General features: G+C 39.0%; 1 non-coding gene across 1 annotated transcript; it reads left to right on the forward strand.

Moving 5' to 3' along the window:
- Positions 1 to 24,695: 24,695 nt before the first annotated feature.
- On the forward strand, positions 24,696 to 24,802 carry LOC114382902. The gene has a single exon (XR_003660357.1). It is a non-coding gene; the product is annotated as a small nucleolar RNA R71 (small nucleolar RNA).
- Positions 24,803 to 27,037: the final 2,235 nt, after the last annotated feature.

Raw genomic sequence — 27,037 nt, forward strand, 5'->3', positions numbered from 1 at the left:
GAGAAAACTGGGGCAAATGAAGAGGGTGAGAAAGAGGGAGAAACCCATGCTGTGACTACCATTCCTATACGGCCAAGTTTCCCACCAACCCAACAATGTCATTACTCAGCCAATAACAAACCTCCTCCTTACCCCACCACCCAGTTATCCACAAAGGCCATCCCTAAATCAACTAAAGTCTGTCTACCGCACTTCCAATGACGAAGACCACCTTTAGCACAAACCAAAAAAAAAAAAAACACCAACAAAAAGGAATTTTGCAAAAAAAAAGCTTGTAGGGTTCACCCCAAATTCCGTTGTCATATGCTAAACTTGATCCCATATCTACTTGATAATTCAATGGTAGCCATAACCCTAGCCAAGGTTCATCAACCTCCATTTCTCCGAGAATACGACTCGAACGCAACGTGTGCTTGTCACGGAGAAGCCCCGGGGCGTTCCATTGAGCATTGTAGGGCTCTGAAGTGTAGGGTGCGAGGTCTAATTGATGCTGGCTGAAATTTGAGGAGAATCGTGTGTAAATCCTGACATTGACAAGAGATGCCACACATGGGGCAATTTTGAAAGCTGTTGTTAGATGTCTCTAATGACTCACCAGGATTTTCAACTTTCACCGGAATGTGGGTGTAAGCCATTGGTCTGTTTGCTCAAGCAACCTGCGCTCCTGAGTGTTGACTTCCAAGACCGTTCAATCAGAGATTACTCATCTTGCACGTTGGTGGGGGTGCCGTAAAACAACGAGCACAGTTCAAAACAAATAAGTTTCAAAATAAAAAATAAAAAGGCATTTGATTGACTGTGTTTTCAAGTAAAAATATAGACGTTCATGTGACCTCATTTTGTCTTTTTAGAGAGAAGTGAGTTATCAAGAATAGGATGTTGGACAAATGGCCTCAGTTACCTTAAGAAAAAGGGGGGTTGAATTAAGATGCAAAGACTATTCCCCAATTGAACTATCAATCTCTCTTTTCGAATTAACAATGCACACAGGGATAATAACCCTTCCCTTGTGTTCAGGAATCCTCTACAACAAGAGACCCACGGTCTCTTAATCCCTTTTCAGAAATAAGAAGAAGAGAAGAAGAGATCTCTCTTAAAAGAGGTATATTGTAAAATGAAGATCAATCAAAAATTCCTTATTGAATATGCAAGTGGTTGACCAAGGAATCTTTTGAGAGGATAAGACATTTCAGTTCAGAAAAACTCTTGATCTTTCGAGAGGATAAAACTGTTTGGGCAATGAAAACTCTCTTTAAAACATTTGAATGGCCATTCATAAATCATTTGAATAGATATGTCTCTTGGAAATTATTTTCTGAAAATCCCCTCTTGTAATCAATTACAAGACTTATGTAATCAATTACAGGTTTTAAAAATTTGAATTAAAACATTTTCAAACTGCTGGTAATCGATTACCAGAGAGCAAATCTCAATTTGAAAGGATAGAATTCCTTGGTCAAACCTTTTGCTTCTTCAATTTGGAAACTTCTTCCTAAAATTCTAGAGATCAACTTGATCATATATCTTGATTTTCTTGGATTCTTGTCTTGAATAAAACTTAGAAGCATTTGATCCTTTAGCATCATCAAGACATCAAAACATCTTGCTTCTACATAGGAGTCATTTGACTTAATCCATCAACTGAAAGATCCTTCAACTATTTCTCGTCCTTGGAAAATTCTTTTTGCAAGAATCAACTGCTTCTTTCATTCTTCCTCACTACGAGGTCGTGAAAACAAGACAACACTTGGTACCTCTAAGCCCTACACTGGGGCAACGAAAGGCACCATGCAAAAACCTCAAACGAACCTAGGGGCAGATTAGAAGTTCTCACCCAATAGGTTCCCTCCTACAAGGTCATGACGAAAGGCAACGATTGGTACCTCAAAGCCTTACACTGGGGCATTGAGGGGCACCGTGCATGAGCCTCAAGTTAACATAGGGGCCGATCAAAAGTTCTCACCCATCGATGTTTTCAACAAAAAAAAAAGGGGACAAACCCTAGGATTTCAATGGATTTATTAAACATCAAACGACTCCATTGCCGTCACTCCAAAATGGTCAAGTGACTAAATCAAAAAGAACATACACTCTGAGGGAGTTCCCGGAGAGATTTGCAAAAAGATAGGATGAGGTTGCATGAATTATCACCTTTTTCAAAAGGGCAGTCAATCTGTGTTTTCCAAAAAAAAAAAAAAAAAAAAAAAAAAAAAAAATCAAATCAAAATCAAAATCACAAAATAGGGAAAGAATGCCATGAACATTGTACAACTTTCCATTACCTTGCATTGTTTCATATAAAGTCCGCATTTACCCAAATTTCACAACAAAGGTTGCATGCATTTGCATCCCTCAAAATCATGTTAACTACATAGATTCCCTACATCTAAATGTCCAAATCTTGTGGATTTGGGATGACCGGCCCTCTCGATGAGTCGATCTCTTGCTTTCTCATAAGGGTGGACCCTTGGGTACTTGTACCTATCACTTTTAGAGGACTACACGTCCTCGCCAACAGAGGGCTGCACGCCCTCACCTTCAGAGGACTACATGTCCTCGCCTTGAGAGGGCTACATGCCCTCACCTTGGGTACTAGTTACCCTCACCGTTGAGAGGACTACACGTCCTCACCTTGAGAGGACTACATGTCCTCACCATCAGAGGGCTGCACGCCCTCACCTCCAGAGGACTACATGTCCTCGCCTTGAGAGGGCTACATGCCCTCACCTTGGGTACTAGTTACCCTCACCGTTGAGAGGACTACACGTCCTCACCTTGAGAGGACTACATGTCCTCACCATCAGAGGGCTGCACGCCCTCACCTCCAGAGGAATACATGTCCTCGCCTTGAGAGGGCTACACGCCCTCACCTTGGGTACTAGTTACCCTCACCATTGAGAGGACTACACGTCCTCACCATCAGAGGGCTGCATGCCCTCACCTCCAGAGGACTACATGTCCTCGCCTTGAGAGGGCTACACGCCCTCACCTTGGGTACTGGTTACCCTCACCGTTGAGAGGACTACACGTCCTCGCCTTGAGAGGACTACACGTCCTCACCATCAGAGGGCTGCACGCCCTTACCTCCAGAGGACTACATGTCCTCGCCTTGAGAGGGCTACACGCCCTCACCTTGGGTACTAGTTACCCTCACCGTCAGAGGACTACACGTCCTCGCCTTGAGAGGACTACACGTCCTCACCACCAGAGGGCTGCACGCCCTCACCTCCAGAGGACTATAAGTCCTCGCCTTGAGAGGGCTACACGCCCTCACCTTGGGTACTAGTTACTTTCACCTTCAGAGGACTACACGTCCTCGCCTTCAAAGGGTCATGTACCTTCAACTTCAGAGGACTACACGTCCTCGCCGTCAAAGGGTCATGTGCCTTCACCTTTGTAGGGCTACACGCCCTCACCTTCAGAGGACTACACGTCCTCGCCTTTAGAGGACTACACGTCCTCGCCATCAGAGGACTACATGTTCCCCATTTTCAAAGGAGGGCATGCCCTCACCTTTAGAGGATTGCACGTCCTTGCCATCATAGGACTACACTCCCTCGCCTTCGAAAGGCGACACGTCCTGAACTTCAGAGGGCTACACGCCCTCGCCTTTAGAGGACTACGCGTCCTCACTTTCAGTGGGCTCCATATCCACACCTTAAGATAATTTAAGGTCCTCTGTCCTTAAATGCTTAACCGAGACTTGCACTCCCGGTTAAGGGACCGGTAGTTTCCTTTTAACGGTTCCTGGGCCACCCCCTGATATTGGAGGAGGGCCAACTGTGCGAGCACAACTAGAGAGGGAGGCTATCACACTGCTACTATGCATACTGGGGCAAGATTTCACCCGTGCCGCTGCAAAGAGACGAGTGCGGATCATGCGCACCAACATGACCACTCTTACATAGATGACATTGCTACTTAGCAATATTCTGCCCAGCGACCGCAATGCCAATCTCCCCCTGCAAAAGTATCAGTTGGTCTGTGTCGTCCCGACATGGGTAAGTATGCATATGGTTCAACTGATTTCTGATACCTTCTATTGTTTGCAGGGATCGCACCCACAAAGACACCCAGTGGACCTGAAGAAGTCCAACAGGGCCCTGGGGTTTCCAGCTCTGGTTACGGGCCTCTATCGGCCCTATAGGGCGCTCGTCCCCCCAGCAAGCTCATGCCATCATGACATAGGTAAGTATGCACCTCCCCCAACTGATTTCTGATGTCATCTATTGTTTGCAGGGATTGTGCCCGCAAGACACCTAGTGGACCCGAAGAAGGCCAACAGTGTCTTGGAGTTGCCAGCTCTAAATACGGGTCTCTATCAGTTCAAGGGAGTGCCTGTTGCCCCCAGCAGGGTCATCAGGCCCCCTACCAATCGAGTTTTCATCTAGAAGTGCTGCATCTCCAGGCAGGCGCAGGGCGAAACACCACAGCAGCCTGGGGATGGCCGGCAGCGGGCAATATACACACCGCCACCACCTCTAGAGTTCACCTCAGCTCATCCGCAAAAAGGTTAGAGCGTTGCCTACGACACATGGCCGACCAGCAGGCTACCAAGTCCAAAGCCAAAGGTAAGCAAAGTACTAGGTCAGTGACTGACAAGTCATAAGGCGTCCAGCTAAAGACGTTAAAGAAGCGCTACTAGGAGGCAACCTAGTACCTGTTGAATCTATGCTTGTTATTTGATAACTTTTCATAGTAGGACACACCTAGTTGCTCATGATCCTAGGAATTTAAATAAAACGAGCACAAGCTCGGAAGCTAGTCATACCTCACAAAATATATATATGTATGTTTAGGTAGAAAGATACCTTAGATATGCATGTATGTAAACAAAAACACACTTCACAAAATATATATATGTATGTTTAGGTAGCAAGATACCTTAGATATGCATGTATATAGCAAAAAGATACCTCACAAAATATATATATGTATGTTTAGGTAGAGAGATACCTTAGATGTGTGTGTATGTAAACAAAAAAATACCTCACAAAACATATATATGTATGTTTAGGTGGCAAGATACCTTGGATATGCATGTATATAGCAAAAATACCTCACAAAATATGCACATGTTTAGGTAGCAAAATACCTCATGAAAAAAAAAAAAAAAAACAAGAAAAAGAAATAAACAAATGATAAAAAAAAAGAAGGAGAAAAAAGAAAAAATAAGTTGTCAAGCTGAAAAACCAACATGCTTTTGAAAAGAGATGACTTCCAACTTTTCTTTGGAAAAATTCACTGATCATAACTAGTTTTTGAAAAAATGTGTATACACCTGAAGGGGTGAATGCTGTGAAGATTTTCCCAGACGCCCAAAATGGACTCGGATGAATGCACAAATTGATAAAAGAACATATTTTGGAAACGTTGGGTTGACTAAAATAGAGGAAATGAATCCTGAGCCCTAGCATCACATGACCATAAAAATTTGACACTTGAGTGTCCGCATAGGTGCATGCATGACCAGTTTTGCATAAAATTTCCAAATCATCATTTTTGCATTTGTGTCATGGAAATAATGTGGGGCATCCCTTTTTATCCTTGAACCAAACCAAACCCTGACATGTATCATGTCTAGCCATTCTACAAGCCTTGAGCCAAAATCCTGACTCACCATAAACCTTACCCTCGGAAGCAAAAAAAAAAAAGAAGGAAAATTTCCAATCAAAGAGAAAGCAAAAAAAGAAAAGAAAGGAAATTCCCAATCAAAGAGTGGGAGAAAGCAAAAAGAAAAGAAAGAAAATTCCCAATCAAAGAATGGGAGAAAGTAAAAAAAAAAAAAAAAAAAAAAAAAAAAAAAAAAAAGAAGAAGGAGGAAAGAAAGCCCCTGATCGGGGATCTAAGGAAAAACAGAAGGAATATGCAGAGAGGTCTTTGGACCAGACAATATCTGAACAGTACAGAATTGTCACCAAATGAACAAAAAAGAAGGAAAGGAAACCACGACCTAAAATGGTCTTCTCCCTTTGATTACCAACCAAAATCCCGTGCGCTAGCGACTTTTTTTTCTCGCCCCGCACTAAACAAAAAAAAACAGAAAAAGAAAAAGCCAGAAAAATCAAAAGCCAAAAACACACAAAAGCCGAATAAAAACCACCAAAAGAACCCATTCCCAAGGGAAGCCCTATTGATCCATGATCACGCGTGTAATTTTTGATTTGATAGGAAATAATTTGCAAAGTCAAGTCATGACATATCTATGGTTCGGAATTAGGATGAAACACTTACCTGTGCGAGATTGATACACTTTGAGTGGATTTCTTCTATTTTTGTCGAACCCAGTGTTTCCTCTAAATGATCATTTAGAAACGAAATGCTAACATCCAAAATCTCATTTATGGTTATGGGAGATTTCATCAGCAGACTCTCCTTCCCCGGTAGACGCATTGTTTTTCACTCAAAAAAGCATATGCTGCTCTAAATCAGTTGGAATATTTGTCTCCTTGCTAAAGCATATTTGCATTTTAGTGGAGAAAACACCGATACTTTTTCAAATCTCACAAGTTATCCAGAACTACGTAGGTCTGAGTTCCTCATTGGAGGATACGTAGGAGCAAGAGTCTCGCTTTTGTCGACCACACCGCCTTTTGTTGCCATAACTCAAGAGCTGGTAGTCCGCGGAGACACCTTACGGTTATCCGCACCTCGTCATTCAGTGACCCCAAGTGTGATTCACGAGCAGAGACCAATATGGTCATCTGCGCCCTTTCCGGAGATGTCAGCATTTTCCGATGGAGACTTTTTAAGTCTCACAAGTTATCAAGAACTACGTAGGTCTGAATTCCTCATTGGAGGATACGTAGGAGCAAGAGCCTTGCTTTTGTCGGCCGCCCCATAATCTTTGTCATACTGACCCTGAGGTCATGTGACATGCACCCTTGTATCATCCAGAGGCGGCGGGCCCGATGATACGCGGAGATACCTTACGGTTATCCGCACCCTTTTGTCATCCAGAGGCGGCGGGCCCGATGACAAGCAGAGACCAAATTTGGTCATTCTGCACCCTTGTATCATCCAGAGGCGGCGGGCCCGATGATACGCGGAGATACCTTACGGTTATCCGCACCCTTTTGTCATCCAGAGGCGGCGGACCCGATGACAAGCAGAGACCAAATTTGGTCATTCTGCACCCTTGTATCATCCAGAGGCGGCGGGCCCGATGATACGCGGAGATACCTTACGGTTATCCGCACCCTTTTGTCATCCAGAGGCGGCGGGCCCGATGACAAGCAGAGACCAAGTTTGGTCATTCTGCACCCTTGTATCATCCAGAGGCGGCGGGCCCGATGATACGCGGAGATACCTTACGGTTATCCGCACCCTTTTGTCATCCAGAGGCGGCGGGCCCGATGACAAGCAGAGACCAAATTTGGTCATTCTGCACCCTTGTATCATCCAGAGGCGGCGGGCCCGATGATACGCGGAGATACCTTACGGTTATCCGCACCCTTTTGTCATCCAGAGGCGGCGGGCCCGATGACAAGCAGAGACCAAGTTTGGTCATTCTGCACCCTTGTATCATCCAGAGGCGGCGGGCCCGATGATACGCGGAGATACCTTACGGTTATCCGCACCCTTTTGTCATCCAGAGGCGGCGGGCCCGATGACAAGCAGAGACCAAGTTTGGTCATTCTGCACCCTTGTATCATCCAGAGGCGGCGGGCCCGATGATACGCGGAGATACCTTACGGTTATCCGCACCCTTTTGTCATCCAGAGGCGGCGGGCCCGATGACAAGCAGAGACCAAATTTGGTCATTCTGCACCCTTGTATCATCCAGAGGCGGCGGGCCCGATGATACGCGGAAATACCTGAGTGGTTATCCGTATAAACATTCTTTTGCTATCTGTAAGACAGAACGCTTGATAGCATGCAGAGGCTGACATAGTCTTCTGCACCTTTTGTTCCTCCGGGAACAACAAGTCATTTACATGCGGAAATTTCATGGTCACCCGCGACTCTCGTCAACCGAGAGGAGCGAAATTAGTGTCATACACTAATTTTCATCCGGGTACCTTTGCTTGATGACATGCGACCTTTCTTTGGTCCTTGTGAGGTGCTTGGCACCCATCGTTAGGCAATTTGTGAAAATCCGGGAACAACAAGTCATTTGCATGTGGAGATTTTATGGTCACCCGCGACTCTCGTCAACCGAGAGGAGCGAAATTAGTGTCATACACTAATTTTCGTCCGGGGACCTTTGCTTGATGACATGCGACCTTTCTTTGGTCCTTGTGAGGTGCTTGGCACCCATCATTAGGCAATTTGTGAAATTCCGGGAGCAACAAGTCATTTGCATGTGGAGATTTTATGGTCACCCGCGACTCTCGTCAAATCGAGAGGAACGAAATTAGTGTCTTATCTTTACTTTCCTTTTATCTCCAATAAAAGACAAGTAAAGAGGGGCAACTGTCATACCCTAATTTCGTCCGGGGACCTTTGCTTGATGACATGCGACCTTTCTTTGGTCCTTGTGAGGTGCTTGGTACCCATCATTAGGCAATTTGTGAAATTCCAGGACATGCCGAAAAACCAAAAAAATATTGATGCACAATTCGTAAGTTTCCGTGACACACCGGAAATCAAATGGAAGCATCGTTGCATAATTAAGTGAGGTTCCGTAACATTCCGTAAGTCAAAAAGGGGATGATTATGTAATCCGCAAGGTTCCGTAACATTATGGAAAGAAAACAAGTATCGTTACGAAATTCGTAAGTTTCCGTAACTTTACGAAAAAAGAATCACCAAAAAAAGCCAAAGGGCGGTGTATTTAGTAAAATGGGGGGTGCAAACAGTAATTTTCGAATCTGGGCCCTTCTAGAGGTTTCTGGGCAATTTCTTGCTTAAGGTTGAAGTAACCTAGCTCGCCTGGGCGAGCTAGATGGCCACCACACCCCCCGTTTTGTTGAAAAATGGGATTCCGGGGCTTCCGGGACACCCGTAATGCTTCCGTAAAATTCCCATAACTCTAAATAAGCATAATTAACTTAATACGGGTAAGACGGAAGAGAAAAAAAGAAGAAAATCAAGTCCTATATGCTTCCGTAAGGCTTCCGTAACTTTTCCGTAAATTACGAAAGAGGGGGGTGAACTTATCAAAATTGGGGGGGTGCAAATAGCAATTTCGAAATTTTGAATTGGGCCTTCCAGAACGTTTTTTGGAGCTGGGTTGCTTCTGGAGGAAGCAACCCAGCTCGCCTGGGCGAGCTAAGGTCGCCTGGGCGAGCTGGGCGGCAACCTCCTCCCCCTTTTTCCTATAAAAAGGCTGAAGGGGGCTGTTCTAAGGATCCCTCAGCCCCCTGGCTATGTATTTCAGCTGTTTTGGGTGAAAAAAATTATTTCCGTGAAGAAAATCCAAGCCGAGGTGCTTCCGTAACGCTTCCGAGATGTTTCCGTAAGCAAATCCGTGAAGGTTTTCGTCCGTTCTTCATCGTTCTTCATCCGTTCTTCGTTCTTCAACGGGTAAGTTTTCGAATCCGAGACTTTCAATTCATTTCTTGTTTTTTTAAGCTTTCATCTTTATTTTCGATTTCTTTTCTTCTGTCTTTAACGCGCTTTTACCGTTTATTTAAGCCGTTTTCTCATCTAAATAATGATAAAATGAATTTCAACCGATCATTTGTGTTGTAATCTCATTTAATCACTTTTAAAATGAAATCTAACCGATCGTTCACGCTATAACCTCGGTTAAACCAAAAAAAGTAAAATAATAATAAAATAATCAAAATATCTTGAAAAATAATAATAAAATAATCAAAATATCTTTGAATAAAATAAATTAAAAAAATCAATCGGACGTTTTTCTTTGGAAGTTTCCTTGAATGAATTAATTAATAACCAAAGTGAAACTAAGACTAAAATAGACTCACAAATCAAGTTTTGTCCGAAAATCACTAAAAACCGTTTTAAGGTCCAACGCCTTAAACGGTCCTCTTTGCTTTTATCGGTTAACATGGACCGTTCAAAAGCATAAAATCAACATGTAACTTTACCGCTTTTGCAAGAACTACTTAGGTCTGAGTTCCTCATTGAGGATACGTAGGAGCAAAAGCCCCGCTTTTGTCGACCACCCCAAGAGATCGTTAATGGTCCAATGCCTTAACGTTTCTCTCCTTTCAAAAACAAGAGATCGTTAATGGTCCAACGCCTTAACGTTTCTCCCCTTTCAAAATCAAAAGACCGTTTAATGGTTCAACACCTTAAATGACCTTTTGTTCAATAAAAACATATTTTGCAAAAAAAGACAAAAATAACTTAACCAAACACTTTGTTCCGAAAGAACTACGTAGGTCTGATTTCCTCATCACAAATTGAGGAATACGTAGGAGCAAAGGGAAACACCCTTGTTGACCACAAAAAAGAAAAAATATAAAAAGGGTATAAAGGATATAAGAACATAAAAAGGGAACATAAAAATCAAAGTCATGTTTGCACATTCGATTAAAGGCTGCCGTCCCTTGGGGCGGACGTGTGGGGTGCTAATACCTTCCCCGTGCGTAAATACAACTCCCGAACCTTTCACTTAAAAGTTCGTAGATCGCGTCTTTTCCGGTTTTTCCGACGTTTTCCTCAAATAAACGTTGGTGGCGACTCCGCGCGTATTCCTTTCGTGGAACATGCATCCCGCGAGTCACGCGTCGCCCTCCCGCCGAAGGGTAGGTTGCGACAGAATGTTATGAGTATTACACAATTTTCATGATTCAAAACCTATTACATTTTATTGCATTTCAAGATGAAAGTTGCATGCATTTGCATCCCAAAAATCATGTTAGGTTATCAGTGCATATATTTCTATTTATATACTCAATTCCCAAATCTAATGTCCTATCTTTTGAGTTTAGGATGAAAGGCCCTTTCAAAGAGTCAACCTCTTGCTTTCTCATAAGGTTAAGCCCTTTAGTACTGGTTCGGTGTTCTTCGTATGATCGTGGGTTATTTTTGTTTTTTTTTTAGATTTTGATGTGATCTATGCACACTTAGGCCCCCCCCCTTGTTGTTTTATGCATATTCATTTCCTCCATCTATCATCGGCGATCTCGTTTTTTTTTTTGTAAAGTTCAATCTTAACGGATCACCTAGTATTGTAAAGTTGCCTTAAAAAAGATTTGAAGTTAATAAACAAAACCAAGATAAAACCTTTTTATCAAATATCACTTGAGATCATTTCAAGGTCCAATGCCTTAAATGAATTTTTGCTCGCAATTAAAATGAATCTTTCAAAAACATAAAAAATCAATTTAACACACAAATATTCAGACGTAAAGAACTATGTAGGTATGAATTGCTCATCGCACCTGAGGATGCGTAGAAGCAAGGGCAACACCCTTGTTGACCCCAAAAAATAAAGAAACATAAAAAGGGAAAATACATAATTTTGAAGTCACATTTTGCACACTCGATTAAAGGTTGTCGTCCCCTGTGATGGGCGCGTGGGGTGCTAATACCTTCCCCATGCGTAAACAACTCCCAAACCCTTCTTTTCAATATTTGCAAATCTCTTTTTTGTTTTTCTAAATTTTTCCTCAAATAAACTTTGGTGGCGACTCCCACGCATTTTCCTTTTTAGGAGATGCTCCTTTGGCATTTCGCCTCGCCTTCCCTCCGAAGGGTAGGTTGACAATATGTACACCAATCTCCAAGTTTCATAGACTTCAAACACCTTAACCATGTTTACAAGCTGAAAAGGCTCTCTGACTGTATGTGTATGAAGGTTTTGATGATGCCAAGACAAAAGCAACACAAGTTTTATTTCAAGTCAAAATCAAGACCAAGAAAACAAAGATCAAGAAGAAAGCTAAGTCTTAGCATATCTTTGTTAAAATAGTCTCTTAGTGATTGCAAAGGTTTGGCCTCACAACATAGTTTTTAAATTGATTTTAAAAAAGTTTTAACATTTTTTGAATAAGGCATTTTTTCACTCGTAATTGATTACCAGGCATCGTAATCGATTACCAGAAGAAAAATTATTTTAAAAAGCTTTTTCAGAAAGTTTGAAATTTGAAATTTGAAAGTTGTAAATGATTTCCACTTGTCTGTAATCGATTACCAGTAACGGAACTACAAAAATTCAAATTGAGAAGTCATGAATCCTCATTACTTAACTTTGCAATTGATTACCAAAGAGTTTTAATCAATTACTCGTGAGGAATTTTTAAAAGTTACTCTGAAAAGTCACTTCCCTTCATAAGTTTCTGAAAAGCCACCAAGGGCCTATAAATATGTGACTTATCTACGAAAGTTTTTAATAAGCGAGTTTTTCAGAACCTTATTGTCTTATCCTCTCAAAAACAAATCATTAGCCAAACACTTGCAAATCAATTAAGGATTCTTCTAAGAACTTCATCTTGTATCTTCTTCTCTAAAAGAGAGAAAAATATTTGTACTTTCTTTAAAGACTTATTGAGATCAAGAGGCTATTTGTCTCTTGAATTGTGAGTTTCTTGAACACAAGGGAAAGGGATCCCTCGGGTTTTCAGAAGTTGTAAAAAGGATTTTTACAAAGTTAGTGGAAATCTCAAGTAGGTTGCTTGAAGACCGGACGTAGGTACAGGAAGTGGCCGAACCAGGATAAACTTAGTTTGCATTCCTCTCTTCCCTATCTTGATTACTTTATCTTGCATATTTTATTTATCTTGCACACTTGAAGTATTCTGTTGATGTAACTTTCATCTTCATCTTCAATATTCTTAACATATAGATTTAAAAGGGGATTTAGAAGTCAATTAAACGAGAAATTTTTTAACTTAATTCACTCCCCCTATATTTAGAAATAGAGCTTGATTCTTATATAAAGTTTAGAAACTTCAAGAATAATTATGGCCTCATCAAATTTCGTATTTCTCGAAGGAAACTCCATTAATAACCCTCCTATATTTAATGGTGTGGGTTATCATTACTGGAAAACCTGCATGCAAATCTTCATAGATGCTATAGATTTAAACATCTGGGAAGCCATTGAAATCAGTCCTTACATCCCTACAATGGTAGTAGGAAATGCAACTATAGACAAACCTAGGGAACAATGGGTTGAAGAGGAAAGAAGAAGGTGTTGGATCAAGTGGCCTCGGAATAATTAAGAAGGGGGGGGGGTTGAATTAATTATTAACGTGTCTTGACTAATTAAAAATCTATCCTTCTTAATGTTACTATATTCAATTAGGCTTTTACTACTAAGTTAAGAAAGTAAGAAACAGAACCAGAAACTTAACCAAAAGTAAAAGTGATAATTAAAAGTACACAGCGGAAATAAAAGAGTATAGGGAAGAAGAAGACAAATACAAGATTTATACTAGTTCGGCCACAAACCGTGCCTACATCCAGTCCCCAAGCAACCTGCGGTTCATGAGATTTCTTTCAACCTTGTAAAATCCTTTACAAGCCAAAGATCCATAAGGGATGTACCCTCCCCTGTTCTCTTTGAAAAACCAAGTGGATGTACCCTCCACTTGAATTGATCCACAAGAGATGTACCCTCTCTTGTTCTCAGTATAACAATCCCCAAGTAGATGTACCCTCTACTTGTACCACAAAGGATGTACCCTCCAATGTGTTGGGACAAAGAATTCTCAGGCGGTTAGTCCTTTGAATCTTTGTAAAGGGGAAACAAAAGATATCTTAGGCGATTAGTCCTTTGAAATCTTTTGCTTAAGGGGAAGGGAAGAATCAAAAAATTTCTCAGGCGGTTAGTCCTTTGAATCTTTAGTAAGGGAGAAGAGAGACACAAAAGAATTCAGGCGGTTAGTCCTTTGTTCTTTTGGCAAACGAAGAAGAGAGACACAAAAGAATTCAGACAGTTAGTCCTTCGTTCTTTTGGCAAAGGGAGAAGAGAATGAAAAAGATGAATAGCACAAGTTTTTGATCAAAGAACTTTTCTTGGAAGAGAAAGTATTGAACAAAAACTTTTAGAAAGATGAAGAGAAGATAAATCAGAAAATTCTATAGAAAGAGTAGAAAAGATTGATTGAAGAATGTTGAAAGAAGGTTGAAAGATAGATGATAGATCATATATTTTAGATTCATGCCATGGTCACGTATTTATAATCTCTTGATGACTCAAGTCAAAGTTTGTGACTCTTGGCAATTTCTTTTAAAAACTAGTTACTTAGAAAAGTTGTGACTTTTGAAAGAATCTTCAGAAACAAGTCATTTGAAGAATTGTGACTTTTAGAAATGTACTTTTCGAAATCAGTCACTGGTAATTGATTACCATTAAGGTGTAATCGATTACACATCAACAAATGTGACTTTTCATTTTGAATTTTGAAAATTAAAATGTTTAGAAACACTGTTAATCGATTACAAGTATTGTGACACAAGTTTAAAATGATTTAAAACTGTTGAAATTTGAAATCTTAACATTTTAAAACACTGGTAATTGATTACTACCTTCTGGTAATCGATTACCAGAGAGTAAAAATCTTTGGTAATGATTTTGTGAAAACTTCTTGTGCTACTCATTGTTTTTAAAAAATTTTTAGTACTTATCTTGATTGAGTCTTCTCTTGTTTCTTGAATCTTGAGTCTTGAATCTTGATCTTGATTATTCTTGAATCTTGATTCCTGAAACTTGAATCTTGATTCTTGAAGCTTGATTCTTAAATCTTTGGATTTTTCTTGACTCTTGATTCTTTGACATAATCAAAATAACCTTGGAAGATATTGCTTCCACAATCTCCCCCTTTTTGATGATGACAATCCTGAAATCAAGAGAATGCATACAATTTTTGTTCTACCGTTCATTCATCCCTTTCTCCCCCTCTCTTTTTGAATTTGTGCTTAATTTTAAAGTTTTGAAAATATAATATCTTGATTTCTTTAAATACGCATTTTTCTCTCCCCCTTTGGCAACATCAAAAAGGCCAAAGTGCGTAAAACATACGTAATTTAAAACATACACAAAGCATACTTTGTAAAACGAACATAAAAGATTCTAAACCATTCATGAAGCAAGACATGAATAAACCAAATTAAAATGCAAACCAAATAGTCATATATCACAATCCATAAATGTTCAATCATACTAAGCAAATATTAAAAATACTAAGTATTCAAATGTCATAAAAACATAGCCAAATACAAGGCTTAAAAACAAAATATAATTATAATCTAAATCTATTATCAGAGAATCAAAACTTAATTCTAAGTAACAAAAATTAGTTATGAACACATACGTGGTAAATCATTACTTATCTCAATTATTTTAGCATATCAATATAATTTTGACAAAAATCCAATCATGTCAAATCATACTAAAAACATATGTATCAAATAAGTCATAAGTCATCAAAAGTAACCAAGTAGAACGATAACACATAAAGCAACTAACAAGTTTTAAACTTATAGAAAATAAAGTACTAATAAATTTTCCAAACATAATTCACTAAGTACCAAATAAGTAAACAAGATAATCAAGTTTAAACACATAACAGAAAGACATTAAAACAAACTATTTTGCGCCCATAAAAAATACATATTTACTATCTTAATCAACATAACCTTTAAATATAATTAAAAAAAATCATAATAATTCTCAAACACAATCAATCATCAAAAATTTCAAATTAAATTAATTAAATTATCAATCAACTAACTATGCACAATAATTTCTATTCCAAAAAAAATATTTTTTTTAATTTCAATTTCAAATTTCAAATTTCAAATTTCAAATTTTAAATTTTAAATTTTAAATTTTAAATTTTAAATTTTAAATTTTAAATTCCAACTTCCAACTTCCAATAACTTCCACTTCCAACTTTCAACTTCCATTTTCAACTTCCAGTAACTTCCATTTTCAACTTTCAACTTCCAATAACTTCCAAATTTTAATTTTCAAACTTCCAATAACTTCCAAATTTTATTTTTTAAACTTCTAATAACTTGCAAATTTTAATTTTCATACTTTCAACTAGTTGGACACAATTACCAAAGACAAAAAATCAATCATGTATATTGAAATTCTTTAAACTAAATATAGTTAATTAATCATTGTAAACACAATCAAACAATTTCAACAATTATTTTCTATTAACCACAAAAATAACTTAACTTAAAATACTAATCATACCTTAATTCATAGAGATGGCTTAGATGTTACCTCTTTTGAGATTTTACTGATATTGTTGTTGCCGTATGTAACATGTCCACTTTTCTTGGGAGAAATGGTTGTAAATTTGGATACATCTCCCGCTATAAGATTTGAACATCCAATGTCGATGTACCACTTCTTCCTTACAAATTATTCTTTGTTGTTCTCATGAGATTTTGTCATGAGACACAAGTTGGCTTGGTCTTCATCATGATCTTGGAATGACCTATACCTGGAATTACTTTTGAAAAACAGAGAATTTAAAGAGGCCATGAATCTTGAAGTTGTGAAACTTTCTACAAGATACCTGCTTTGATACCACTTGTTGGATCAAGTGGCCTCGGAATAATTAAGAAGGGGGGGGGGGGGGGTTGAAATAATTATTAACATGTCTCGACTAATTAAAAATCTAGCATTCTTAATGTTACTAGATTCAATTAGGCTTTTACTACTAAGTTAAGAAAGTAAGAAATAGAACCAGAAACTTAACCAAACATAAAAGCGATAATTAAAAGTACACTGATCAAGGCCGTACCCGAATAAAATAAACATTAAAAATGTAGTATCTAGGAAGCGATCCTAGGTCGTCTCCCAACGAGCAATGGTCAACCAAACGTTCATAACAGATAGTAATAAAGTAGTAACGAATTGGGGGGGGGGGGTTGTTTTGTAAATTAAACCGCAAGAAAATTCGAATTAAAGAAATAATAGAATTAAAACATGTTGTTCCCCCTTGATTCACAAGTAAGTATCTTATCCTAGGTTACGAGAATTTATCCTTAATCAGTTCAACCACTTAATCCAACCCTAAATTAAATTACTAAGTGAAAATTAACATAAGGCTATCATTATGTGATTAAGCCACACATACACCAATTAATCATGAATGAAACAAATCATTAAGCATGATCGTAAATTAAGCATAGAGATAATTAATCAAGCACTAAGCATGCATGGATTAATGGCAACAAATACAGAGCAATTGGTGAAGAGGAAAAACTGATCAGAATTCAATGGTAATAATGAAACTTCAACGAGAGTTGTGCTTGATCCTCAAGAGAAAACAACGCTGGAGACTTAGCCTTCCATTAATCAGCAGAAAATGAAATTGCAATTGGAAGCAGAAAACGAAATTGCAGATTGAAGCAGAAAACGAATTTTATTGCTATGTGAATAATGCGCATGAACAGTAAAAACTGGAATTGCAAAACCCTCAAATTATTCTCCTCTCCCAAAACTCTCAAAAACTCCCTAAACTAAAACCCTGGTGTTGTTATATAGGTCCTCAGCCCCAAAGCTTACAAATCTATTTTAAGTCCAAGCCCATTGATGCAAGCTCCATTGGAGCTTGTAGGCCTAGGATCTTCTTCATCAATGGATTCCTTTGCTTCTTGGAAGATGAATGGCAGCGGAATGGAGAAAGGGAGAGAGAGAGAGGAGACGCCACTTCAAGGAGAAGATGAGTCTAGAAGAAGCTCACCACCATAGGAGGCCATGGATAAGAGCTTGGAGGAAGAAGGAGATGAATGAAGGGAGAGGGAGAGAAGAGCACGAAATTTTGTGCTCTAAATGAGCTTTGAAATCTGAAGTTTAATATTCAAATCATCAAAGTTGAAAAAAATGCACACACATGACCTCTATTTATAGCCTAAGTGTCACACAAAATTGGAGGGAAATTCAAATTTCAGTTGAATTTGAAATTGAATTTGTGGAGCCAAACTTTGGAGCCAAAATTTCACTAATTATGATTAGTGAATTTTAGTTATGGTTCAGCCCACTAATCCAAGATCAATTCCAAGATTCTCCACTAAGTGTGCTTAGGTGTCATGAGGCATGAAAAGCATGAAGGACATGCACAAAGTGTGACTATATGATGTGGCAATGGGGTGTAGTAAGCAAATGCTCACCTCCCCCTCTAAAATTTAATTGGATTGGGCTTCTACCCATTCAATTAAATTTATTTCCAACCACACACATCAAATATCCACTTAGTGCATGTGAAATTACAAAACTACCCCTAATACAAAAACTAGTCTAGGTGCCCTAAAATACAAGGGATGAAAAATCCTATATTTCTAGGGTACCCTACCTACATTATGGAGCCCTAAATACAAGGCCCAAAAATAATGAAACCTTAATCTAATATTTACAAAGATAAGTGGGCTCGTACTTAGCCCATGGGCCCGAAATCTACCCTATGGCTCATAAGAACCCTAGGGCCTTCTCTTGCATCTCTGGCCCAATCTACTTGGAGTTTTCTATCCAATGCCCTTGCGGGGTAGGATTGCATCACCCATAAACGAAATAAAATAAAATATGGACAAGATAAGATAAGATTGGATGAAATAAAATCTGGATGAAATAAAATCTAGATGAAATAAAATCTGGATAAGATAAGATTTGATAAAATAAAATTGTCTGCTCTCTTCAAGTCCAAGCCCAATTCCGGATTGAAGCCCAATTGCTTATAATTCTCCTGAAATTAAATTAAAAACACAAAATTAGTCAAGTAGGCCCAAATGATAAAACTGCATAATTAATTTGACGATTAAGGCTAATCAGTAATTAAAATGGTGACAAAAAGGGTTAAGAAATAGGAGAAAATAATGACAAATAAAATCCCCCCACACTTAGCCTTTTGTACTCCTGGGCAAAATTAAAAAGCAAAGCAAGGAACAAATCCAGAGACATTAAAGAGAAACAAACAAACACAAAAACAATTACATATTTCTCAATGAATCTCAAGGAATGGGTAACATCCAACACGTAAAGAATTAAAGAATCAAGACAGTCATGAAAATCATCCAAGCACCTCAAACATGGCAAGATAGTCAATCAGCTCAAGAATGAAAAGTGATAAAGCCTCACAAGTTATGCACTCTATCTCTCAAGTGTATAGGGTACTGTTTACTCTTAGAGCACCCATGAAGGCGAACACCACATAGACTTAGCAAGACTCTAAAATTGACAACCACATCACAAACACATGCACATGAGGATCAAAAGGTCTTTTAAGGTTGTAATGGGGCCAAGGACAAGGTAGAGGAAAGTATGGGATAAGTAGCTAAAACCCAAAGGAATAGAGGAGCAATGGGGAATAAGTGGAAACTAAGAAAAAGTAGTAAACCCCTAACCAAAATTAAAAATTAAGCTTAAAAAGTAAATCCAAAACAAAATCAACCAAGTCCTCAAACCAATCCAAGTCTTCAAACCAAGACCTCATGTTTTCAACTTCATTCTTTTTCTATTTTTTTTTCCATTTTTTTAACGTGAACAGTAGCAATTGAAAGCAATTGAAAAATAAAGCAACAATTAGGCAATATATGAATATACATCAAGCATGGCCAAAATACATCATCAAGCATGGCCAACAAAAACATATCATCCAATGAAACACACCCCCCCCCCCCCCCCCCACACTTATTCTCAAAACAATTCCAAAGCTCCAAATTTCCTTAAGGGTAGGGTGAAATCATGGTTTTTCACTTAAGGCTTGTAATGAGCTTCAAAACAAAGAAAGGGGAACATAGGCTCAAAGGGGCTATCAAAGGAATTAATTCAAGGTAGGTTCATTTGGCTAGAGGCTTATAAGAACAAAATGCCTAAATCATCTCCCAACATGCATGTGAAGCAAGAAGTATCAACAAGAGTCAAGTCAAGGCTATTGTGCAAGCAATCAATGGGGAAAAACACACCGAATAAAATCAATGATGATGGCTCAAATTCTCACCAAGGGTAAATCTATCACTTTCAATTTGAACTTTAAAACTAACTTGACATGTACAGAAAAACAAGGATTTCAATTCACAAAATGCCAAGAAACTCCTATTTCAAAAACAATTACCCATTACTTGTACATAACCAAAAATTCAAAGAGAAACATGTAATGTTGTAAACAAAACATAAAAACAAAATAACAAAATTGACCTAGAAAACCAAAAATAAAGAACAATCTCCCCCCCCCCCCCCCCACACACACACTTAAACAACACATTGTCCTCAATGTAGCACAATAATAAGATCAAGAGCAATCAAAACAATCAATAAATTTGGACAAGTGAAATAAAAGTAAAGAAGGAGATAGAAAAAGAAAACTCCCTAAGTCATGGCGGAAGAGAAGTAGGGTGAAGTAAGGAGGTCTCCTCCACCATTACATCCATTAAGGAGGGATTTGTGAGGAATGGTTTCAGCCGGTGTCCATTGACCGTGAAGCTTTCATCTGTGGATTCACTTTTGATCTCAACTATACCATAAGGAAAAACATTAGTCACCACATAAGGACCAATCCACTTTGACCTCAACTTACCACTCATGAGTCTGAGCCTAGAGTTATACAATAAAACTTTCTGTCCAACCACGAAGTCCTTCTTAGCTATCAAACTATCATGGAATATCTTGGTCTTCTCCTTGTAGAATTTGGAATTCTCATAGGCTTCTAAATGGATCTCATCTATCTCACTTAGTTGCAACTTCCTTTCCTCTTCAGCCTGATCAATAGAGAAGTTGCAGGTCTTTACAGCCCAGTAGGCTTTGTGCTTTATCTCTACAGGAAGATGACATGCCTTGCCAAAGACAACCCGATAAGGAGAAATTCCTATGGGTGCTTTGTAAGCAGTCCTATGTGCCCAAAGAGCATCATCCAACCTGGTGCTCCAATCCTTTCTGTTTGGTTGCACAATCTTCTCCAAGATCCTTTTTATCTCCCTGTTTGAAATCTCAGCCTGCCCATTAGTTTGGGGATGGTAAGGTGTGGAAATTTTGTGCACGACCCCATACTTTTTGAGCAAGGTATACATGGATCTGTTACAAAAGTGGGTGCCTTGATCACTAATGATGGCTCTAGGGACTCCAAACCTACAAAAGATATTAGATCTAACAAAATCCACAACAACCTTAGCATCATTAGTTCTGGTGGGTTTGGCTTCCACCCATTTTGAAACATAATCAACAGTAAGGAGAATATAAACAAAACCAAAAGAGACAGGGAACGGCCCCATAAAGTCTATACCGCAGACATCAAACACCTCACAGAACAACATGGGTTGTTGAGACATTTGCTATCTCCATGAAAGTGAGCCGTCTACTCTCTAACAAGGCTCACAAGTGCTACAGATTCTCCACGCATCCTTGAAGATGGTGGGCCAATAGAAACCGCAGTCAAGCACCTTGCGAGTTGTCCTCTGTATGCCAACATGGCCACCTGGTGCGGAAGAATGATAGAATTGTAGGACCGACTCAATCTCATGGTCTGGAATGCATCTCATAATAACCTGGTCACTGCACAACTTCCACAAATAGGGGTCATCCCAAATATAATGCTTAGCATCACTCTTAATTTTATCATTTTGAGCTTTAGATGCTTTGGGAGGAAAAACAGAAGCAACCAAAAATTCACAATATTAGCAAACCAAGGAGTGGGGAAAGAATGATAAATACTATACAAAATGTACAATTGTCATGCGGAAAATCATCCTGAATGGGTGAGTCCTCAGATGCACGCTCAATGCTGCACAGGTGGTCAGCCACGAGGTTCTGTGGACCACTTCGATCACGGATTTCCAAATCAAACTCTTGGAGCCAAAGCATCCACCTGATCAATCTAGGCTTTGATTCAGCCTTCTTCAACAGGTACTTCAGAGCTGGATGGTCAGTATAAATAATAACACGAGTACCAAGTAAATATGAACGAAATTTCTCAAGAGAAAAAACTATCGCTAATAGCTCATTCTCTGTGGTAGTGTAATTTGCTTGGGCTACATCCAAAGTTTTGGAAGTGTAGTAGATTACCCGAGGCAGCTTGTCAATTTTTTGAGCAAGGACAACCCCCCATGCGTAATTGGGTGCACCGCACATTAGCTCAAATGGGGTTGTCCAATCAGGTGCCTGAATGATAGGAGTGGTAGTCACCGCACGCTTGAGGCAATCAAAAGCCTCTTTGCACTGGTCATCAAAATCAAACTTCACCTCCTTTTGTAGCAGATTGGATAATGGAAGGACCACTTTGCTAAAATCCTTGATAAAACGCCTATAAAACCCTGCATGACCAAGAACAGAATGAACCTCTTGCACGCAAGAGGAGTAAGGCAATTGTGAAATAATAGCTATTTTTGCAGGGTCTACCTCTATGCCCCTACTGGAAATGATATGCCCTAAAACTATACCTTGTTCTACCATGAAGTGACATTTTTCAAAATTCAGCACAAGGTTAGTTTCAATGCATCTATTAAGAACTCTATCCAGACTATCCAAACATGCATCAAAAGAGAATCCATAAACAGTAAAATCATCCATAAACACCTCTATGCAACTCTCTAAAAAATCACTGAAAAGCTAAGCATACACCGTTGGAAGGTACCAGGGGCATTGCATAGGCCAAAGGGCATCCTCCTATAGGCAAAAGTGCCAAAGGGACAGGTGAATATGGTCTTTTCTTGATCCTCGGGAGCAATATGAATTTGTAAATAACCAGAAAAACCAGAAAAAGGCTTCAACTTTGGTGTGGGTGGTGGCTGAATAGTGGGAGGAACCAAGGTAGGAGAAGAAGGAGGTTCCTCAGCCTGTACCTCATAAAGCAAGTCAAAAGTGTATGTACTTCCTGCAACATGGTTAGTGCATTCTAACTCTAAAAAATCAACATCAATAGGTACAACACCCAGAAAATCAGAACCAGACTTAAATTCAAATTCACTCTCAGCATAAAAATCAGATATAGGATCAAATTCAAACTTAGATTCAGATTCAATGCATAAGGAATGGCAAGTATGCGGATCAGGTAAAAATGGATGCTTCCTACCATGAAGAACATAATCAAAATCAAACATATAATCATCAACAATCTGATCAATTATCTCAGCACGAAAAACAGAATGATCCTCAGATGGATGTTTCATGATATCAAAAATGTTAAAATGAACAACAATATCGCCAAATTCCATAGATAATGTGCCATCATAAACATCTATCTTGGTTCGGGCTATTTTCATAAATGGCCTGCCTTAAATAATTGGAACTGAACCATGGGAAAACCCCTCTTCCATATTAAGAACATAAAAATCAACAGGAAAAATAAGTTCACCAACCCGAACCAACACATCCTCTATGAAACTTGCGGGGTAAGCAACACTTCTTTCTATTTGCCAAATGAATCACCACATCTGTAGACTGTAAAGGTCCAAGAGATAAAGAATTGAAAATGGACAGAGGCATGATACTAACTGATGCTCCTATATCTAGCATGACATTCTCAAATTTACTGTTCCCAATAATGCAAGGTATATAGAAAGTACCTGGGTCCTTACATTTCTCAGGAATGTGAGGAACATATTTACCTATCAATGCTGACACATTTCTGCCCATGCTAATCCTTTCATTGCCTTTGAGCTTCCTTTTGTGGGTGCAAAGCTCCTTTAGAAACTTGGCATATCTTGGAATCTGCTTGATGGCATCTAGCAGAGGTATGCTCACCTCTACTTTCCTAAAGGTCTCCAAGATCTCCTTTTCCACTTCTTCCATTATTTTGTTTGGAATTGCTCTAGGTGGAAATGGAAGAGGGATAAGAGGGTGCTGGAAGTCAAAACTACTCGAAGAAGGTCAACCTCCATGAAAATTTTTGTTAGCTCCCTCATGATCAGGAAGCTTTCTCTTTTGTGCAACTATCTCATCCTTTTTTTCAGGTGCAGAATGAAGCTTGACAGGTTCAGGTGCAGGTGCTGCTACTGGTGGAGGCACTTGAATTTGCTTGCCAGACCACAAGGTGATGGCACTCACATTTTTCGGATTCTGCACAGTTTGTGAAGGCAATTTGTCAAAAATTTGGGACTGAGCTTGGTTCAACTGAGTAGCCATCTGCCCCATCTGATTTGTTAGACTCTGAATAGAGGCTCTTGTCTCTTGCTGAAATTGCATATTCTGGATAGTCATTTGCCTCACTAACTCTTCTAAGGAAGGTTGAGGAGGGGCCTCAGTTGCTTGTTGTCTTTGTTGTTGCTACTGCTGTATTGGAGGAGGAACATGTGGCTTGCTTGGACCAGCAACATTCTGGAAGGGAGGGACAAGCTGTTGTTGTTGTGGAGGACTTGCCCATCTCAGATTTGGATGATTCCTCCAACCTGGATTGTATCTGTTGCTTGAAAGATCATAATTATTCTGTTGTTGTTGGTTTTGCTGTTGAGGAGGTCTATTATAAATATTTGCAGCATAAGCTTCAGGTTGCTTATTGACTCCAGATTGCTGCAAAGAAGGACATAGATCTGTATGGTGATCTGCAGAAGAACATAGACCACAGACTCTTGCAATAGGTGCAGATGCAGATTTCTGATTCATGGCAAGCTGAGTTACCAGGTTGACCAAGGCATCAAGTTTTCCCTCAAGCTTTTTATTTTCAGCAGATGAAGATGAATCTATGGCCACCTCATGGACTCCTCTAAGGACAATAACATCATTTCTTGCACTGAATTGTTGGGAGTTGGAAGCCATCTTCTCAGTCAAATTCCTAGCCTCAACAGGAGTCATATCACCAAGAGTTCCACCACTGGTAGCATCAATCATACTCCTCTCCATGTTGCTAAGTCCCTCATAGAAATATTGCAGAAGGAGTTGCTCAGAAATCTGGTGGTGAGGACAGCTTGCACACAATTTCTTGAATCTTTCCGAGTACTCATACAAGCTCTCTCCACTAAGTTGCCTGATGCCTGAAATGTCTTTTCTGATGGTAGTGGTCCTAGATGCAGGGAAAAATTTCTCCAAGAACACCCTCTTAAGGTCATCCCAGCTGAAAATGGACCTGGGAGCAAGGTAGTATAGCCAATCTTTTGCCACTCCCTCCAAAGAATGAGGAAAAGCCTTTAGAAAGATATGATCTTCCTGGACATCAGGGGGCTTCATGGTGGAACAAACAATATGGAACTCCTTAAGATGCTTATGAGGATCTTCACCTGCAAGACCATGAAACTTGGGCAGCAAATGTATTAGTCCAGTCTTGAGAACATATGGAACACCCTCATCAAGATATTGAATGCACAAGCTTTCATAAGTGAAATCAGGTGCAGCCATCTCCCTAAGATTCCTCTCACGAGGTGGAGGTTGAGCCATGTTCTCAGTCTGAAAATTAACAGCCGAATGCTCAAAATCAGAATATTCAGAATCACCAGCAATAGAATACTCAAAGTGATTAGGATGCTCAAAATGCACAGAATGACCAGGATGCACACTATGCCTAACTAATCTATGAAAGGTTCTATCTATTTCAGGATCAAAGGGTTGTAAGTTACTTGAATTGCCCCTAGTCATGCACTATACGCAGCAAATAATGTGTTTCTCAAACAAGCACCAGGAGAGGGTTAAAACTACAACTATAGTCAAACGATATCCAAATGAGCTGAAATTTTGTGAGCAACACCCAAAAATCATGAAAAGATAGTACAAAAAATTTCAAACAAAAATTCAAAGTCTAACAATGAAAACAACCTAAGCAAAGTGTGGAAAAATAGGACAATAATACTTGAAAAATAAAAAAAAAAAACTTAGTAAACGGCTGATTTTTTGAGTTTGGGAGACCCCAACCGGCTAAAGCAGATTATCATAGTATAGGGAATTTTTTTCTACCCCAAATGCATATATAATAATAGTCATTCTGATACCCGGGTCAAAAGTTATGACCGTTTTAAGTTTTGCTAAAAAAACAAGTTCCCAAAATTTTTGTCTCTCTCAAATTCAACCACACCAAGTGCTCCTGGTATTTTTCACACACAATATAGATCAAAAGAAACTACCACACAAAAAATCAGCCAAAAATAACAACTCTAACTATCAAAACAAGGGACCCGACTGAAATGCAAAACATGATGCTACACAAAACAAAACAACACACACTCACAACCTTTTATGAACCTTTGGCCCACTGCTCCTCGGCAACGGCGCCAAATTTGATCGAGGTCGTACCCGAATCAAATAAACATTAAAAATGCAATATCTAGGAAGTGATCATAGGTCGTCTCCCAACGAGTAATGGTCAACCAAATGTTCATAATAGATAGTAATAAAGCAGTAACGAATTGGAGGGGGGGTTGTTTGTTTTGTAAATTAAACCACAAGCAAATTCGAATTAAAGAAATAACAGAATTAAAACATGTTGTTCCCCCTTGATTCACAAGCAAGTCTCTTCTCCTAGGTTATGAGAATTTATCCTTAATCAGTTCAACCACTTAATCCAACCCTAAATTAAATTACTAAGTGAAAATTAACATAAGCCTGTCATTATGTGAGTAAGCAACACATACACCAGTTGATCATGAACGAAACTGATCATTAAGCATGAACGTAAATTAAGCACAAAGACAATTAATCAAGCACTAAGCATGCATGGATTAATAGCAACAAATATAGAGCAATTGGTGAAGAGGAAAAACTGATCAGAAATCAATAGTAATAACAAAACCTCAAAGAGAGTTGTGCTTGATCCTCAAGAGAAAACAACGCTGGAGACTTAGCCTTCCATTAATCAGCAAAAAACGAAATTGCAATTGGAAGCAGAAAACAAAATTATAGATTGAAGCAGAAAACGAATTTTATTGTTACGTGAACAATGCACATGAACAGTAAAAACTGGAATTGCAAAACCCTCAAATTATTCTCCTCTCCAAAAACTCTCAAAAACTCCTTAAACTAAAACCTTGGTGCTGTTATATAGGTCCTCATCCCCAAAGCCCATAAACGAAATAAAATAAAATCTGAACAAGATAAGATAAGATTGGATGAAATAAAATCTTGACGAAATAAAATCTAGATGAAATAAAATCTGGATAAGATAAGATTTGATAAAATAAAATTGTCTGCTCTCTTCAAGTCCAAGCCCAATTCCGGATTGAAGCCCAATTGCTTATAATTCTCCTGAAATTAAATTAAAAACACAAAATTAGTCAAATAGGCCCAAATGATAAAACTGCATAA

The sequence above is a fragment of the Glycine soja genome, chromosome 13 (genome assembly GCF_004193775.1).
Source record: "Glycine soja cultivar W05 chromosome 13, ASM419377v2, whole genome shotgun sequence".
Lineage (NCBI taxonomy): Eukaryota > Viridiplantae > Streptophyta > Magnoliopsida > Fabales > Fabaceae > Glycine > Glycine soja.